Raw genomic sequence first — 16,045 nt, 5'->3', positions numbered from 1 at the left:
GTCTCTATTACCATTATGACAGACCAGCTAGATCAATGCAGGGTCTCAAGCCTGCTGAAAGTCCAAGCTAGATGGCTGTTTCATTGAGTTGGTGCTTCACTCAGAAAATAACCAGCTATATCTACTGTCTCTATTTGTGGTTGACAGACCAGCTAGATCCACTGTCTCTATTATATCTGAGTTAGACCAGGTAGGTCCACTGTCTCTATTATATTATGACAGACCATTGTACATCTATGTTTGTGCAAAATATTGAAGACAGGTGATCAGGCTCCTGTGGCAGCTAATCTACTGTCTCTGGTATTATATTATGACAGAGTAGCTAGATCCACTGTCTGTGATTATATTATCAGACCAGGAGCATGTACTTTTCTTGAACCCTACTGTCTGTCTATTTATGCTCTGACAGACCAGCTAGCCAGGTACCTCTCAGTTATATTGACAGACCGAATATCGTTCAGCTCCATTGTCTCAAAATATGAAGATCAGTGAAAGTGTCTGTTGATGGATCCTGTGGTGCAATCTGTTCATGTTGTTATACAGACAGCTAGATCTAGATGACAATTATGAGTTCAAGACAGAGCAGCTATCTACTTCTCTAGAAGCCTATCCTGTCTGTTATTTTTGACAGACCAGCTAGCATTTATTCAATCCATTTAGGAGGACAGTTTCAGATAGATCTACTGTCTTGAGATGACATGACACACAGACAGACAGAGATAGAATACAAAATCATCTAGTCTTCTCTATCACCATATTATGACAGACCAGCTAGATGCTAGGTCTCTATTATATTGCTGACAGACCAGCTAGATGGCTGTCTCTATTATAATATGACAGACCAGAAAGATCACTGTCTCTATTTGTTTTGACAGACCAGCTAGATCTAAGAGTCTCTATTATAATATGACAGACCAGCTAGATCTACTGTCTCTATTATATTATGACAGACCATTGCTAGATCTACTGTCTCTATTATATTATGAACAGGTGATCAGGCTCCTGTCTAGATCGTCTCTATTATATTATGACAGACCAGCTAGATCAATGCTGTCTCTATTATATTAGACAGACCAGGAGATCTACTGTCTTTATCTTGAGACCAGCTAGCCTGTCTCTATTTATGACAGACCAGCTAGATCTACTGCTCTATTATATTATGACAGACCAGCTATTGATCTTGTCTCTATTATATATGACAGACCAGCTATTACTGCAAAATATGAAGACCAGTGAAAGTCTACTGATGGATTATGTTATGCAATCCAGCTAGTTCTATGTTGTATTATACATGACAGACCAGAAATTAGATGACTATTATGATTCAAGTCCCACCAGACCAAGTATTCTTCTGGAAGCCTATCCCTGTCTATTTCTTGTCCAGAAAATTAGCATTTATTCAATCCATTTAGGAGGACAGTTTCATAGATAATAGGTATTATTGAGATGACAGGTCAGAGTGCTTCCAGAGATAGAATACAAAATCATCTTCTCTATCACCAGCTATGCCTATTTCTTGTCCAGAAAAGGGTAGCCTTATTCAATCCATTTAGGAAAGGAGTTTCATAGATAATTATGCTCAGAAAATAATGACAGGTCAGATTTGTGGCAGAGATAGAATACAAAATCAAGAGACTCTTGCTCTACACCAGCTCTGACAGCCAGGTAGGTCAATTGTCGAACTGACTCGGACCGAATATTGTACATCTATGTTTGTGCAAAATATGATAATCAGGTGATCAGGCTCCTGTGGCGCAATCGGTTAGCGCATGGTACTTATACAGCAGTATGCAGCGAAGCAATGCCGAGGTTGTGAGTTCGAGCCTCACCAGGAGCATGTACTTTTCTTGAACCCTCTGCCTGTCTATTTATGCTCTACCGAGAAAGGTACCTTAAAATTTATTGAATTCCCGATTTCAGCTCCATTTCTGCAAAATATGAAGATCAGTGAAAGTGTTGTTGATGGATCCTGTGGTGCAATCTGTTAGGTTGTGCTTATACAGCAGTATACAAAATTAGATTTCTGACAAGGTTAAGAGTTCAAGCCCCACCAGGAGCAAGGCATTCTTCTAGAAGCCTATCCCTATCGTATTTCCGTTTGTGGAAAATATGGTGATCATTTCTTGTCCAGACAGAAAATGTGTTTATTCAATCCATTTAGGAGGACGTTTCATAGATAATAGGTATGTCATTGAGATGACAGGTCAGAGTGCAGGCAGAGATAGAATACAAAATCATAGTCTTCTGTATCACCAGCTATTCCTGACACGTCAGCAATGCAGGGTGGCAAACCTGCTCGAAAGTCCAAGCGGATGGCTGTTTGCGAAGTGAGTTGGTGCTTCGGCTCAGAAAATAATCACCCCATTTGTGGTTCGAACCCACGAAGTACGAGATTAAGAGTCTCATGCTCTACCGTCTGAGTTAGCCAGGTAGGTCAATTGTCGAACTGACTCGGACCGAGTATTGTACATCTATGTTTGTGCAAGATATGGTGAACAGGTGATCAGGCTCCTGTGGCGCAATCGGTTAGCGTGTGGTACTTATACAGCAGTGAAGCAATGCCGGGTTGTGAGTTCAAGCCTCACCAGGAGCATGTACTTTTCTTGAACCCTTTGCCTGTCTATTTATGCTCTACCGACTGAGCTAGCCAGGTACCTCAACAGTATATTGACTTGGTCCGAATATCGTTCAGCTCCATTACTGCAAAATATGAAGATCAGTGAAAGTGTTGTTGATGGATCCTGTTGTGCAATCTGTTAGCATGTTGTACTTATACAGCAGTATACAGAAATTAGATGACAAGGTTATGAGTTCAAGTCCCACCAGGAGCAAGTATTCTTCTGGAAGCCTATCCCTGTCTATTTCTTGTCCAGAAAATTAGCATTTATTCAATCCATTTAGGAGGACGTTTCATAGATAATAGGTATGTCATTGAGATGACAGGTCAGAGTGCAGGCAGAGATAGAATACAAAATCATCGTCTTCTCTATCACCAGCTATGCCTGACACGTCAGCAATGCAGGGTGGCAAGCCTGCTCGAAAGTCCAAGCGGATGGCTCTTTGCGAAATGAGTTGGTGCTTCGGCTCAGAAAAGAATCACCCCATTTGTGGTTCGAACCCACAAATACGAGGATAACCTCTTAAGTCGACCCTCTACTTTTTTGAACATTCTGTTAAAAATCGCGCAACATTTCAGCGCCCTGCTACTCATGCCAGGAATATAGTATATGCATTTGCTTAGTCTGTGTGGATAGAAAACACTCAGACGTTTATAAAACTGGTTAAATCACTGCTGTGGCTTTACCAGAACGGCATTTTACATCGAAAAGCACAGGAAAAACTGATCACTGAAAATGGGAAAATATATCCATGCGCTACTTGAACCCATTGATAAAGGTGAACCACAATTAATTGACTGAGGTTGCAGTACCTACAGCTTCCACACGGTGTCTAGAGTCTTGTCATTTCCCTTCGAGTTTTTTCTTGGTCAAACACATGCAGGGCACCGTATCTCCTATGGTCTAGGACCGGATATTTTTGTTGAGTTTCTAGCCGGACATTTTTCCAGACGGACAGCTAATGATCTTTACATCGCCTCCTGATGAATTTTATCGCTTATTAACGTTTACTAATACCTAAAGTTGCATTACAAACGTATTTCGAAGTGTTTTGTGAAAGTTTATCGTCGACTTTTTGAATTTTAAAAAATGACGTTACGTTTTGAAACAATGTTTTTTTCGTTTATCACACAGTCTACATATAACGATATCTAGGCTTTATATGGACCGATTTAATCGAAATAAAGACCCAAATAGTGTTTATGGGACATCTAGGAGTGCCAACAAAGAAGATGGTGAAAGGTAATGAATGTTTTCTATTTTATTGTGCGGTTTGTGTAACGCCGAAATGCTAATTATTTTGTTTACGTCCCCTGTGGGTCTTTTTGGGTGTTACATGCTATCAGATAATAGCTTCTCATGCTTTCACCAAAAGCATTTTAAAAATCTGACTTGTTGCCTGGATTCACAACGAGTGTAGCTTTAATTCGATACCCTGCATGTGTATTTTAATGAACTTTTGAGTTTTAACTAATACTATTAGCATTTAGCGTAGCGCATTTGCATTTCCAGAGCTCTAGTTGGGACGCAAGCGTCCCGAGTAGAAGCAACAGGTTAAGAGACTCATGCTCTACCGTCTGAGTTAGCCAGGTAGGTCAATTGTCGAACTGATTCGGACCGAGTATTGTACATCTATGTTTGTGCAAGATATGGTAAACAGGTGATCAGGCTCCTGTGGCGCAATCGGTTAGCGCGTGGTACTTATACAGCAGTATGCAGCGAAGCAATGCCGAGGTTGTGAGTTCGAGCCTCTCCAGGAGCATGTACTTTTCTTGAACCCTTTGACTGTCTATTTATGCTCTACCGACTGAGCTAGCCAGGTACCTCAACAGTAGTATTGACTTGGTCCGAATATCGTTCAGCTCCATTTCTGCAAAATATGAAGATCAGTGAAAGTGTCGTTGATGGATCCTGTGGTGCAATCTGTTAGCATGTTGTACTTATACAGCAGTATACAGAAATTAGATGACAAGGTTATGAGTTCAAGCCCCACCAGGAGGAAGTATTCTTCTAGAAGCCCCTGCCTGTCTATTTCTTGTCCAGAAAATTAGCATTTATTCAATCCATTTAGGAGGACGTTTCATAGATAATAGGTATGTCATTGAGATGACAGGTCAGAGTGCAGGCAGAGATAGAATACAAAATCATCGTCTTCTCTATCACCAGCTATGCCTGACACGTCAGCAATGCAGGGTGGCAAGCCTGCTCGAAAGTCCAATTGGATGGCTGTTTGCAAAGTGATTTGGTGCTTCGGCTCAGAAAATAATCACCCCATTTGTGGTTCGAACCCACGAATACGAGATTAAGAGTCTCATGCTCTACCATCTGAGTTAGCCAGGTAGGTCAATTGTCGAACTGACTCGGACCGAGTATTGTATATCTATGTTTGTGCAGGATATGGTAAACAGGCGATCAGGCTCCTGTGGCGCAATCGGTTAGCGCGTGGTACTTATACAGCAGTATGCAGCGAAGCAATGCCGAGGTTGTGAGTTTGAGCCTCACCAGGAGCATGTACTTTTCTTGAACCCTCTGCCTGTCTATTTATGCTCTACCGACTGAGCTAGCCAGGTACCTTAAAAGTTATATTGACTTCGTCCGAATATCGTTCAGCTCCATTTCTGCAAAATATGAAGATCAGTGAAAGTGTTGTTGATGGATCCTGTGGTGCAATCTGTTAGCATGTTGTGCTTATACAGCAGTATACAGAAATTAGATGACAAGGTTATGAGTTCAAGCCCCACCAGGAGCAAGTATTCTTCTAGAAGCCTATCCCTGTCTATTTCTTGTCCAGACAGAAAATGAGCATTTATTCAATCCATTTAGGAGGACGTTTCATAGATAATAGGTATGTCATTGAGATGACAGGTCAGAGTGCAGGCAGAGATAGAATACAAAATCATCGTCTTCTCTATCACCAGCTATGCCTGACACGTCAGCAATGCAGGGTGGCAAGCCTCCTTGAAAGCCCAAGCGGATGGCTGTTTGCAAAGTGAGTTGGTGCTTCGGCTCAGAAAATAATCACCCCATTTGTGGTTCGAACCCACAAGTACGAAATTAAGAGTCTCATGCTCTACCGTCTGAGTTAGCCAGGTAGGTCAATTGTCGAACTGACTCGGACCGAGTATTGTACATCTATGTTTGTGCAAGATATGGTGAACAGGTGTTCAGGCTCCTGTGGCGCAATCGGTTAGCGTGTGGTACTTATACAGCAGTGAAGCAATGCCGGGGTTGTGAGTTCAAGCCTCACCAGGAGCATGTACTTTTCTTGAACCCTTTGCCTGTCTATTTATGCTCTACCAGAAAAGCTAGCAGGTACCTCAACAGTAGTATTGACTTGGTCCGAATATCGTTCAGCTCCATTACTGCAAAATATGAAGATCAGTGAAAGTGTTGTTGATGGATCCTGTTGTGCAATCTGTTAGCATGTTGTACTTATACAGCAGTATACAGAAATTAGATGACAAGGTTATAGTTCAAGTCCCACCAGGAGCAAGTATTCTTCTGGAAGCCTATCCCTGTCTATTTCTTGTCCAGAAAATGAGCATTTATTCAATCCATTTAGGAGGACGTTTCATAGATAATAGGTATGTCATTGAGATGACAGGTCAGAGTGCAGGCAGAGATAGAATACAAAATCATCGTCTTCTCTATCACCAGCTATGCCTGACACGTCAGCAATGCAGGGTGGCAAGCCTCCTTGAAAGCCCAAGCGGATGGCTGTTTGCAAAGTGAGTTGGTGCTTCGGCTCAGAAAAGAATCACCCATTTGTGGATCGAACCCACAAATACGAGATTAAGAGACTCATGCTCTACCGTCTGAGTTAGCCAGGTAGGTCAATTGTCGGACTGACTCGGACCGAATATTGTACATCTATGTTTGTGCAAGATATGGTAAACAGGTGATCAGGCTCCTGTGGCGCAATCGGTTAGCGCATGGTACTTATACAGCAGTATGCAGCGAAGCAATGCCGAGGTTGTGAGTTCGAGCCTCACCAGGAGTATGTACTCTTCTTGAACCCTCTGCCTGTCTATTTATTGTCCAGAAAAGGAGCATTTTTCAATCCATTTAGGAGGACATTACATAAGTATGTCATTAAGATAACAGGTCAGAGTGCAGGCACAGCTAGTATTCAAATCCTTAGTTTTCTGACCCTGAGATTAAGAGTGTCATGCTCTACCGACTGAGCTAACCAGGCATCTCAGCGGTAATATTGACCTTCCGAATATCGTCAGCCCGTTTGTGGAAAAATGGTGATCAGTGAGATTTGTTAAATCCTGTGGTGCAATTGGTTAGCCTGTTTTACTTATACAGCAGTATAAGTCATTGAGATAACAGGTCAGAGTGCAGGCACAGCTAGTATTCAAATTCATAGTCTTCTGTATCACCAGCTATTCCTGACAAGTCAGCAATGCAGGGTGGCTAGACTGCTCGAAAGTCCAAGCGGATGGCTGTTTGCGAAGTGTGTTGGGGGTTCGGCTCAGAAAAGAATCACCCCATTTGTGGTTCGAACCCACAAGTACGAAATTAAGAGTCTCATGCTCTACCGTCTGAGTTAGCCAGGTAGGTCAATTGTCGAACTGACTCGGACCGAGTATTGTACATCTATGTTTGTGCAAGATATGGTGAACAGGTGATCAGGCTCCTGTGGCGCAATCGGTTAGCGTGTGGTACTTATACAGCAGTGAAGCAATGCCGGGGTTGTGAGTTCAAGCCTCACCAGGAGCATGTACTTTTCTTGAACCCTTTGCCTGTCTATTTATGCTCTACCGACTGAGCTAGCCAGGTACCTCAACAGTAGTATTGACTTGGTCCGAATATCGTTCAGCTCCATTACTGCAAAATATGAAGATCAGTGAAAGTGTTGTTGATGGATCCTGTTGTGCAATCTGTTAGCATGTTGTACTTATACAGCAGTATACAGAAATTAGATGACAAGGTTATGAGTTCAAGTCCCACCAGGAGCAAGTATTCTTCTGGAAGCCTATCCCTGTCTATTTCTTGTCCAGAAAATTAGCATTTATTCAATCCATTTAGGAGGACGTTTCATAGATAATAGGTATGTCATTGAGATGACAGGTCAGAGTGCAGGCAGAGATAGAATACAAAATCATCGTCTTCTCTATCACCAGCTATGCCTGACACGTCAGCAATGCAGGGTGGCAAGCCTCCTTGAAAGCCCAAGCGGATGGCTGTTTGCAAAGTGAGTTGGTGCTTCGGCTCAGAAAATAATCACCCAATTTGTGGATCGAACCCACAAATACGAGATTAAGAGACTCATGCTCTACCGTCTGAGTTAGCCAGGTAGGTCAATTGTCGGACTGACTTGGACCGAATATTGTACATCTATGTTTGTGCAAGATATGGTAAACAGGTGATCAGGCTCCTGTGGCGCAATCGGTTAGCGCGTGGTACTTATACAGCAGTATGCAGCGAAGCAATGCCGAGGTTGTGAGTTCGAGCCTCACCAGGAGTATGTACTCTTCTTGAACCCTCTGCCTGTCTATTTATTGTCCAGAAAAGGAGCATTTTTCAATCCATTTAGGAGGACATTACATAAGTATGTCATTAAGATAACAGGTCAGAGTGCAGGCACAGCTAGTATTCAAATCCTTAGTTTTCTGACCCTGAGATTAAGAGTGTCATGCTCTACCGACTGAGCTAACCAGGCATCTCAGCGGTAATATTGACCTGGTCCGAATATCGTACAGCTCCGTTTGTGGAAAATATGGTGATCAGTGAGAGTGTTGTTAATGGATCCTGTGGTGCAATTGGTTAGCCTGTTTTACTTATACAGCAGTATAAGTCATTGAGATAACAGGTCAGAGTGCAGGCACAGCTAGTATTCAAATTCATAGTCTTCTGTATCACCAGCTATGCCTGACAAGTCAGCAATGCAGGGTGGCTAGACTGCTCGAAAGTCCAAGCGGATGGCTGTTTGCGAAGTGTGTTGGGGGTTCGGCTCAGAAAAGAATCACCCCATTTGTGGTTCGATCCCACGAATACGAGATTAAGAGTCTCATGGTCTTCCGTCTGAGTTAGCCAGGTAGGTCAATTGTCGGACTGACTCGGACCGAATATTGTACATCTATGTTTGTGCAAAATATGCTAATCAATGTATCAGGCTCCTGTGGCGTAATCGGTTAGCGCATGGTACTTATACAGCAGTATGCAGCGAAGCAATGCCGAGGTTGTGAGTTCGAGCCTCACCAGGAGCATGTACTTTTCTTGAACCCTCTGCCTGTCTATTTATGCTCTACCGACTGAGCTAGCCAGGTACCTTAAAAGTTATATTGACTTTGTCCGAATATCGCTCAGCTCCATTTCTGCAAAATATGAAGATCAGTGAAAGTGTTGTTGATGGATCCTGTGGTGCAATCTGTTAGCATGTTGTGCTTATACAGCAGTATACAGAAATTAGATGACAAGGTTATGAGTTCAAGCCCCACCAGGAGCAAGTATTCTTCTAGAAGCCTATCCCTGTCTATTTCTTGTCCAGACAGAAAATGAGCATTTATTCAATCCATTTAGGAGGACGTTTCATAGATAATAGGTATGTCATTGAGATGACAGGTCAGTGTGCAGGCAGAGATAGAATACAAAATCATCGTCTTCTCTATCACCAGCTACGCCTGACACGTCAGCAATGCAGGGTGGCAAGCCTGCTCGAAAGTCCAAGCGGATGGCTGTTTGCGAAATGATTTGGTGCTTCGGCTCAGAAAAGAATCACCCCATTTGTGGTTCGAACCCACAAATACGAGGTTAACCTCTTAAGTCGACCCTCTACTTTTTTGAACATTCTGTTAAAAATCGCGCAACATTTCAGCGCCCTGCTACTCATGCCAGGAATATAGTATATGCATTTGCTTAGTCTGTGTGGATAGAAAACACTCAGACGTTTATAAAACTGGTTAAATCACTGCTGTGGCTTTACCAGAACGGCATTTACATCGAAAAGCACAGGAAAAACTGATCACTGAAAATGGGAAAATATATCCATGCGCTACTTGAACCCATTGATAAAGGTGAACCACAATTAATTGACTGAGGTTGCAGTACCTACAGCTTCCACACGGTGTCTAGAGTCTTGTCATTTCCCTTCGAGTTTTTTCTTGGTCAAACACATGCAGGGCACCGTATCTCCTATGGTCTAGGACCGGATATTTTAGTTGAGTTTCTAGCCGGACATTTTTCCAGAAGGACAGCTAATGATCTTTACATCGCCTCCTGATGAATTTTATCGCTTATTAACGTTTACTAATACCTAAAGTTGCATTACAAACGTATTTCGAAGTGTTTTGTGAAAGTTTATCGTCGACTTTTTGAATTTAAAAAAATGACGTTACGTTTTGAAACTATGTTTTTTTTCGTTTATCACACAGTCTACATATAACGATATCTAGGCTTTATATGGACCGATTTAATCGAAATAAAGACCCAAATAGTGTTTATGGGACATCTAGGAGTGCCAACAAAGAAGATGGTGAAAGGTAATGAATGTTTTCTATTTTATTGTGCGGTTTGTGTAACGCCGAAATGCTAATTATTTTGTTTACGTCCCCTGTGGGTCTTTTTGGGTGTTACATGCTATCAGATAATAGCTTCTCATGCTTTCGCGAAAAGCATTTTAAAAATCTGACTTGTTGCCTGGATTCACAACGAGTGTAGCTTTAATTCGATACCCTGCATGTGTATTTTAATGAACTTTTGAGTTTTAACTAATACTATTAGCATTTAGCGTAGCGCATTTGCATTTCCAGAGCTCTAGTTGGGACGCAAGCGTCCCGAGTAGAAGCAACAGGTTAAGAGACTCATGCTCTACCGTCTGAGTTAGCCAGGTAGGTCAATTGTCGAACTGATTCGGACCGAGTATTGTACATCTATGTTTGTGCAAGATATGGTAAACAGGTGATCAGGCTCCTGTGGTGCAATCGGTTAGCGCGTGGTACTTATACAGCAGTATGCAGCGAAGCAATGCCGAGGTTGTGAGTTCGAGCCTCTCCAGGAGCATGTACTTTTCTTGAACCCTTTGACTGTCTATTTATGCTCTACCGACTGAGCTAGCCAGGTACCTCAACAGTAGTATTGACTTGGTCCGAATATCGTTCAGCTCCATTTCTGCAAAATATGAAGATCAGTGAAAGTGTCGTTGATGGATCCTGTGGTGCAATCTGTTAGCATGTTGTACTTATACAGCAGTATACAGAAATTAGATGACAAGGTTATGAGTTCAAGCCCCACCAGGAGGAAGTATTCTTCTAGAAGCCCCTGCCTGTCTATTTCTTGTCCAGAAAATTAGCATTTATTCAATCCATTTAGGAGGACGTTTCATAGATAATAGGTATGTCATTGAGATGACAGGTCAGAGTGCAGGCAGAGATAGAATACAAAATCATCGTCTTCTCTATCACCAGCTATGCCTGACACGTCAGCAATGCAGGGTGGCAAGCCTGCTCGAAAGTCCAATTGGATGGCTGTTTGCAAAGTGATTTGGTGCTTCGGCTCAGAAAATAATCACCCCATTTGTGGTTCGAACCCACAAATACGAGATTAAGAGTCTCATGCTCTACCGTCTGAGTTAGCCAGGTAGGTCAATTGTCGTCATGACTAGGACCGAGTATTGTACATCTATGTTTGTGCAAGATATAGTAAATAGGTCATCAGGCTCCTGTGGCGCAATCGGTTAGCGCGTGGTACTTATACAGCAGTATGCAGCGAAGCAATGCCGAGGTTGTGAGTTCAAGCCTCACCAGGAGCATGTACTTTTCTTGAACCCTTTGCCTGTCTATTTATGCTCTACCGACTGAGCTAGCCAGGTACCTCAACAGTAGTATTGACTTGGTCCGAATATCGTTCAGCTCCATTTCTGCAAAATATGAAGATCAGTGAAAGTGTTGTTGATGGATCCTGTGGTGCAATCTGTTAGCATGTTGTACTTATACAGCAGTATAAGTCATTGAGATAACAGGTCAGAGTGCAAAGGCACAGCTAGTATTCAAATTCATAGTCTTCTGTATCACCAGCTATGCCTGACAAGTCAGCAATGCAGGGTGGCTAGACTGCTCGAAAGTCCAAGCGGATGGCTGTTTGCGAAGTGTGTTGGGGGTTCGGCTCAGAAAATAATCACCCCATTTGTGGTTCGAACCCACGAATACGAGATTAAGAGTCTCATGGTCTTCCGTCTGAGTTAGCCAGGTAGGTCAATTGTCGGACTGACTCGGACCGAATATTGTACATCTATGTTTGTGCAAAATATGATAATCAATGTATCAGGCTCCTGTGGCGTAATCGGTTAGCGCATGGTACTTATACAGCAGTATGCAGCGAAGCAATGCCGAGGTTGTGAGTTCGAGCCTCACCAGGAGCATGTACTTTTCTTGAACCCTCTGCCTGTCTATTTATGCTCTACCGACTGAGCTAGCCAGGTACCTCAACAGTAGTATTGACTTGGTCCGAATATCGTTCAGCTCCATTTCTGCAAAATATGAAGATCAGTGAAAGTGTCGTTGATGGATCCTGTGGTGCAATCTGTTAGCATGTTGTACTTATACAGCAGTATACAGAAATTAGATGACAAGGTTATGAGTTCAAGCCCCACCAGGAGGAAGTATTCTTCTAGAAGCCCCTGCCTGTCTATTTCTTGTCCAGAAAATTAGCATTTATTCAATCCATTTAGGAGGACGTTTCATAGATAATAGGTATGTCATTGAGATGACAGGTCAGACTGCAGGCAGAGATAGAATACAAAATCATCGTCTTCTCTATCACCAGCTATGCCTGACACGTCAGCAATGCAGGGTGGCAAGCCTGCTCGAAAGTCCAATTGGATGGCTGTTTGCAAAGTGATTTGGTGCTTCGGCTCAGAAAATAATCACCCCATTTGTGGTTCGAACCCACAAATACGAGATTAAGAGTCTCATGCTCTACCGTCTGAGTTAGCCAGGTAGGTCAATTGTCGTCATGACTAGGACCGAGTATTGTACATCTATGTTTGTGCAAGATATAGTAAATAGGTCATCAGGCTCCTGTGGCGCAATCGGTTAGCGCGTGGTACTTATACAGCAGTATGCAGCGAAGCAATGCCGAGGTTGTGAGTTCAAGCCTCACCAGGAGCATGTACTTTTCTTGAACCCTTTGCCTGTCTATTTATGCTCTACCGACTGAGCTAGCCAGGTACCTCAACAGTAGTATTGACTTGGTCCGAATATCGTTCAGCTCCATTTCTGCAAAATATGAAGATCAGTGAAAGTGTTGTTGATGGATCCTGTGGTGCAATCTGTTAGCATGTTGTACTTATACAGCAGTATAAGTCATTGAGATAACAGGTCAGAGTGCAGGCACAGCTAGTATTCAAATTCATAGTCTTCTGTATCACCAGCTATGCCTGACAAGTCAGCAATGCAGGGTGGCTAGACTGCTCGAAAGTCCAAGCGGATGGCTGTTTGCGAAGTGTGTTGGGGGTTCGGCTCAGAAAATAATCACCCCATTTGTGGTTCGAACCCACGAATACGAGATTAAGAGTCTCATGGTCTTCCGTCTGAGTTAGCCAGGTAGGTCAATTGTCGGACTGACTCGGACCGAATATTGTACATCTATGTTTGTGCAAAATATGATAATCAATGTATCAGGCTCCTGTGGCGTAATCGGTTAGCGCATGGTACTTATACAGCAGTATTCAGCGAAGCAATGCCGAGGTTGTGAGTTCGAGCCTCACCAGGAGCATGTACTTTTCTTGAACCCTCTGCCTGTCTATTTATGCTCTACCGACTGAGCTAGCCAGGTACCTTAAAAGTTATATTGACTTCGTCCGAATATCGTTCAGCTCCATTTCTGCAAAATATGAAGATCAGTGAAAGTGTTGTTGATGGATCCTGTGGTGCAATCTGTTAGCATGTTGTGCTTATACAGCAGTATACAGAAATTAGATGACAAGGTTATGAGTTCAAGCCCCACCAGGAGCAAGTATTCTTCTAGAAGCCTATCCCTGTCTATTTCTTGTCCAGACAGAAAATGAGCATTTATTCAATCCATTTAGGAGGACGTTTCATAGATAATAGGTATGTCATTGAGATGACAGGTCAGAGTGCAGGCAGAGATAGAATACAAAATCATCGTCTTCTCTATCACCAGCTATTCCTGACACGTCAGCAATGCAGGGTGGCAAACCTGCTCGAAAGTCCAAGCGGATGGCTGTTTGCGAAGTGAGTTGGTGCTTCGGCTCAGAAAATAATCACCCCATTTGTGGTTCGAACCCACAAGTACGAAATTAAGAGTCTCATGCTCTACCGTCTGAGTTAGCCAGGTAGGTCAATTGTCGAACTGACTCGGACCGAGTATTGTACATCTATGTTTGTGCAAGATATGGTGAACAGGTGATCAGGCTCCTGTGGCGCAATCGGTTAGCGTGTGGTACTTATACAGCAGTGAAGCAATGCCGGGGTTGTGAGTTCAAGCCTCACCAGGAGCATGTACTTTTCTTGAACCCTTTGCCTGTCTATTTATGCTCTACCGACTGAGCTAGCCAGGTACCTCAACAGTAGTATTGACTTGGTCCGAATATCGTTCAGCTCCATTACTGCAAAATATGAAGATCAGTGAAAGTGTTGTTGATGGATCCTGTTGTGCAATCTGTTAGCATGTTGTACTTATACAGCAGTATACAGAAATTAGATGACAAGGTTATGAGTTCAAGTCCCACCAGGAGCAAGTATTCTTCTGGAAGCCTATCCCTGTCTATTTCTTGTCCAGAAAATTAGCATTTATTCAATCCATTTAGGAGGACGTTTCATAGATAATAGGTATGTCATTGAGATGACAGGTCAGAGTGCAGGCAGAGATAGAATACAAAATCATCGTCTTCTCTATCACCAGCTATGCCTGACACGTCAGCAATGCAGGGTGGCAAGCCTCCTTGAAAGCCCAAGCGGATGGCTGTTTGCAAAGTGAGTTGGTGCTTCGGCTCAGAAAATAATCACCCAATTTGTGGATCGAACCCACAAATACGAGATTAAGAGACTCATGCTCTACCGTCTGAGTTAGCCAGGTAGGTCAATTGTCGGACTGACTCGGACCGAATATTGTACATCTATGTTTGTGCAAGATATGGTAAACAGGTGATCAGGCTCCTGTGGCGCAATCGGTTAGCGCGTGGTACTTATACAGCAGTATGCAGCGAAGCAATGCCGAGGTTGTGAGTTCGAGCCTCACCAGGAGTATGTACTCTTCTTGAACCCTCTGCCTGTCTATTTATTGTCCAGAAAAGGAGCATTTTTCAATCCATTTAGGAGGACATTACATAAGTATGTCATTAAGATAACAGGTCAGAGTGCAGGCACAGCTAGTATTCAAATCCTTAGTTTTCTGACCCTGAGATTAAGAGTGTCATGCTCTACCGACTGAGCTAACCAGGCATCTCAGCGGTAATATTGACCTGGTCCGAATATCGTACAGCTCCGTTTGTGGAAAATATGGTGATCAGTGAGAGTGTTGTTAATGGATCCTGTGGTGCAATTGGTTAGCCTGTTTTACTTATACAGCAGTATAAGTCATTGAGATAACAGGTCAGAGTGCAGGCACAGCTAGTATTCAAATTCATAGTCTTCTGTATCACCAGCTATGCCTGACAAGTCAGCAATGCAGGGTGGCTAGACTGCTCGAAAGTCCAAGCGGATGGCTGTTTGCGAAGTGTGTTGGGGTTCGGCTCAGAAAAGAATCACCCCATTTGTGGTTCGATCCCACGAATACGAGATTAAGAGTCTCATGGTCTTCCGTCTGAGTTAGCCAGGTAGGTCAATTGTCGGACTGACTCGGACCGAATATTGTACATCTATGTTTGTGCAAAATATGCTAATCAATGTATCAGGCTCCTGTGGCGTAATCGGTTAGCGCATGGTACTTATACAGCAGTATTCAGCGAAGCAATGCCGAGGTTGTGAGTTCGAGCCTCACCAGGAGCATGTACTTTTCTTGAACCCTCTGCCTGTCTATTTATGCTCTACCGACTGAGCTAGCCAGGTACCTTAAAAGTTATATTGACTTCGTCCGAATATCGTTCAGCTCCATTTCTGCAAAATATGAAGATCAGTGAAAGTGTTGTTGATGGATCCTGTGGTGCAATCTGTTAGCATGTTGTGCTTATACAGCAGTATACAGAAATTAGATGACAAGGTTATGAGTTCAAGCCCCACCAGGAGCAAGTATTCTTCTAGAAGCCTATCCCTGTCTATTTCTTGTCCAGACAGAAAATGAGCATTTATTCAATCCATTTAGGAGGACGTTTCATAGATAATAGGTATGTCATTGAGATGACAGGTCAGAGTGCAGGCAGAGATAGAATACAAAATCATCGTCTTCTCTATCACCAGCTATTCCTGACACGTCAGCAATGCAGGGTGGCAAACCTGCTCGAAAGTCCAAGCGGATGGCTGTTT

General features: G+C 43.0%; 16 non-coding genes across 16 annotated transcripts; all 16 read left to right on the top strand.

Moving 5' to 3' along the window:
• The first annotated feature begins 1,743 nt into the window (after window positions 1-1,743).
• On the top strand, window positions 1,744-1,837 carry trnai-uau (transfer RNA isoleucine (anticodon UAU)). The gene is made up of 2 exons: window positions 1,744-1,781; window positions 1,802-1,837. It is a non-coding gene; the product is annotated as a tRNA-Ile (tRNA).
• A 670-nt stretch (window positions 1,838-2,507) lies between these two features.
• Window positions 2,508-2,593, top strand: trnai-uau (transfer RNA isoleucine (anticodon UAU)). The gene is given in 2 exon segments: window positions 2,508-2,545; window positions 2,559-2,593. It is a non-coding gene; the product is annotated as a tRNA-Ile (tRNA).
• Window positions 2,594-4,286: 1,693 nt separating this feature from the next.
• trnai-uau (transfer RNA isoleucine (anticodon UAU)) lies at window positions 4,287-4,380 on the top strand. Its single transcript has 2 exons — window positions 4,287-4,324; window positions 4,345-4,380. It is a non-coding gene; the product is annotated as a tRNA-Ile (tRNA).
• Window positions 4,381-5,034: 654 nt separating this feature from the next.
• trnai-uau (transfer RNA isoleucine (anticodon UAU)) lies at window positions 5,035-5,128 on the top strand. Its single transcript has 2 exons — window positions 5,035-5,072; window positions 5,093-5,128. It is a non-coding gene; the product is annotated as a tRNA-Ile (tRNA).
• A 658-nt stretch (window positions 5,129-5,786) lies between these two features.
• Window positions 5,787-5,873, top strand: trnai-uau (transfer RNA isoleucine (anticodon UAU)). Its single transcript is given in 2 exon segments — window positions 5,787-5,824; window positions 5,838-5,873. It is a non-coding gene; the product is annotated as a tRNA-Ile (tRNA).
• A 651-nt stretch (window positions 5,874-6,524) lies between these two features.
• trnai-uau (transfer RNA isoleucine (anticodon UAU)) lies at window positions 6,525-6,618 on the top strand. Its single transcript has 2 exons — window positions 6,525-6,562; window positions 6,583-6,618. It is a non-coding gene; the product is annotated as a tRNA-Ile (tRNA).
• Window positions 6,619-7,256: 638 nt separating this feature from the next.
• On the top strand, window positions 7,257-7,343 carry trnai-uau (transfer RNA isoleucine (anticodon UAU)). Its single transcript is given in 2 exon segments — window positions 7,257-7,294; window positions 7,308-7,343. It is a non-coding gene; the product is annotated as a tRNA-Ile (tRNA).
• Window positions 7,344-7,997: 654 nt separating this feature from the next.
• Window positions 7,998-8,091, top strand: trnai-uau (transfer RNA isoleucine (anticodon UAU)). The gene is made up of 2 exons: window positions 7,998-8,035; window positions 8,056-8,091. It is a non-coding gene; the product is annotated as a tRNA-Ile (tRNA).
• A 648-nt stretch (window positions 8,092-8,739) lies between these two features.
• trnai-uau (transfer RNA isoleucine (anticodon UAU)) lies at window positions 8,740-8,833 on the top strand. The gene is made up of 2 exons: window positions 8,740-8,777; window positions 8,798-8,833. It is a non-coding gene; the product is annotated as a tRNA-Ile (tRNA).
• A 2,446-nt stretch (window positions 8,834-11,279) lies between these two features.
• trnai-uau (transfer RNA isoleucine (anticodon UAU)) lies at window positions 11,280-11,373 on the top strand. Its single transcript has 2 exons — window positions 11,280-11,317; window positions 11,338-11,373. It is a non-coding gene; the product is annotated as a tRNA-Ile (tRNA).
• Window positions 11,374-11,888: 515 nt separating this feature from the next.
• On the top strand, window positions 11,889-11,982 carry trnai-uau (transfer RNA isoleucine (anticodon UAU)). Its single transcript has 2 exons — window positions 11,889-11,926; window positions 11,947-11,982. It is a non-coding gene; the product is annotated as a tRNA-Ile (tRNA).
• Window positions 11,983-12,636: 654 nt separating this feature from the next.
• Window positions 12,637-12,730, top strand: trnai-uau (transfer RNA isoleucine (anticodon UAU)). Its single transcript has 2 exons — window positions 12,637-12,674; window positions 12,695-12,730. It is a non-coding gene; the product is annotated as a tRNA-Ile (tRNA).
• Window positions 12,731-13,243: 513 nt separating this feature from the next.
• trnai-uau (transfer RNA isoleucine (anticodon UAU)) lies at window positions 13,244-13,337 on the top strand. Its single transcript has 2 exons — window positions 13,244-13,281; window positions 13,302-13,337. It is a non-coding gene; the product is annotated as a tRNA-Ile (tRNA).
• A 658-nt stretch (window positions 13,338-13,995) lies between these two features.
• trnai-uau (transfer RNA isoleucine (anticodon UAU)) lies at window positions 13,996-14,082 on the top strand. The gene is given in 2 exon segments: window positions 13,996-14,033; window positions 14,047-14,082. It is a non-coding gene; the product is annotated as a tRNA-Ile (tRNA).
• Window positions 14,083-14,736: 654 nt separating this feature from the next.
• On the top strand, window positions 14,737-14,830 carry trnai-uau (transfer RNA isoleucine (anticodon UAU)). Its single transcript has 2 exons — window positions 14,737-14,774; window positions 14,795-14,830. It is a non-coding gene; the product is annotated as a tRNA-Ile (tRNA).
• A 647-nt stretch (window positions 14,831-15,477) lies between these two features.
• trnai-uau (transfer RNA isoleucine (anticodon UAU)) lies at window positions 15,478-15,571 on the top strand. The gene is made up of 2 exons: window positions 15,478-15,515; window positions 15,536-15,571. It is a non-coding gene; the product is annotated as a tRNA-Ile (tRNA).
• The last annotated feature ends 474 nt before the right edge of the window (window positions 15,572-16,045 follow it).

The sequence above is a fragment of the Oncorhynchus nerka genome, linkage group LG18, assembly GCF_034236695.1.
Source record: "Oncorhynchus nerka isolate Pitt River linkage group LG18, Oner_Uvic_2.0, whole genome shotgun sequence".
Lineage (NCBI taxonomy): Eukaryota > Metazoa > Chordata > Actinopteri > Salmoniformes > Salmonidae > Oncorhynchus > Oncorhynchus nerka.
The sequence above is the reverse complement of the archived record's forward strand: the minus strand, read 5'-3'. Positions and strand labels throughout refer to the sequence as shown.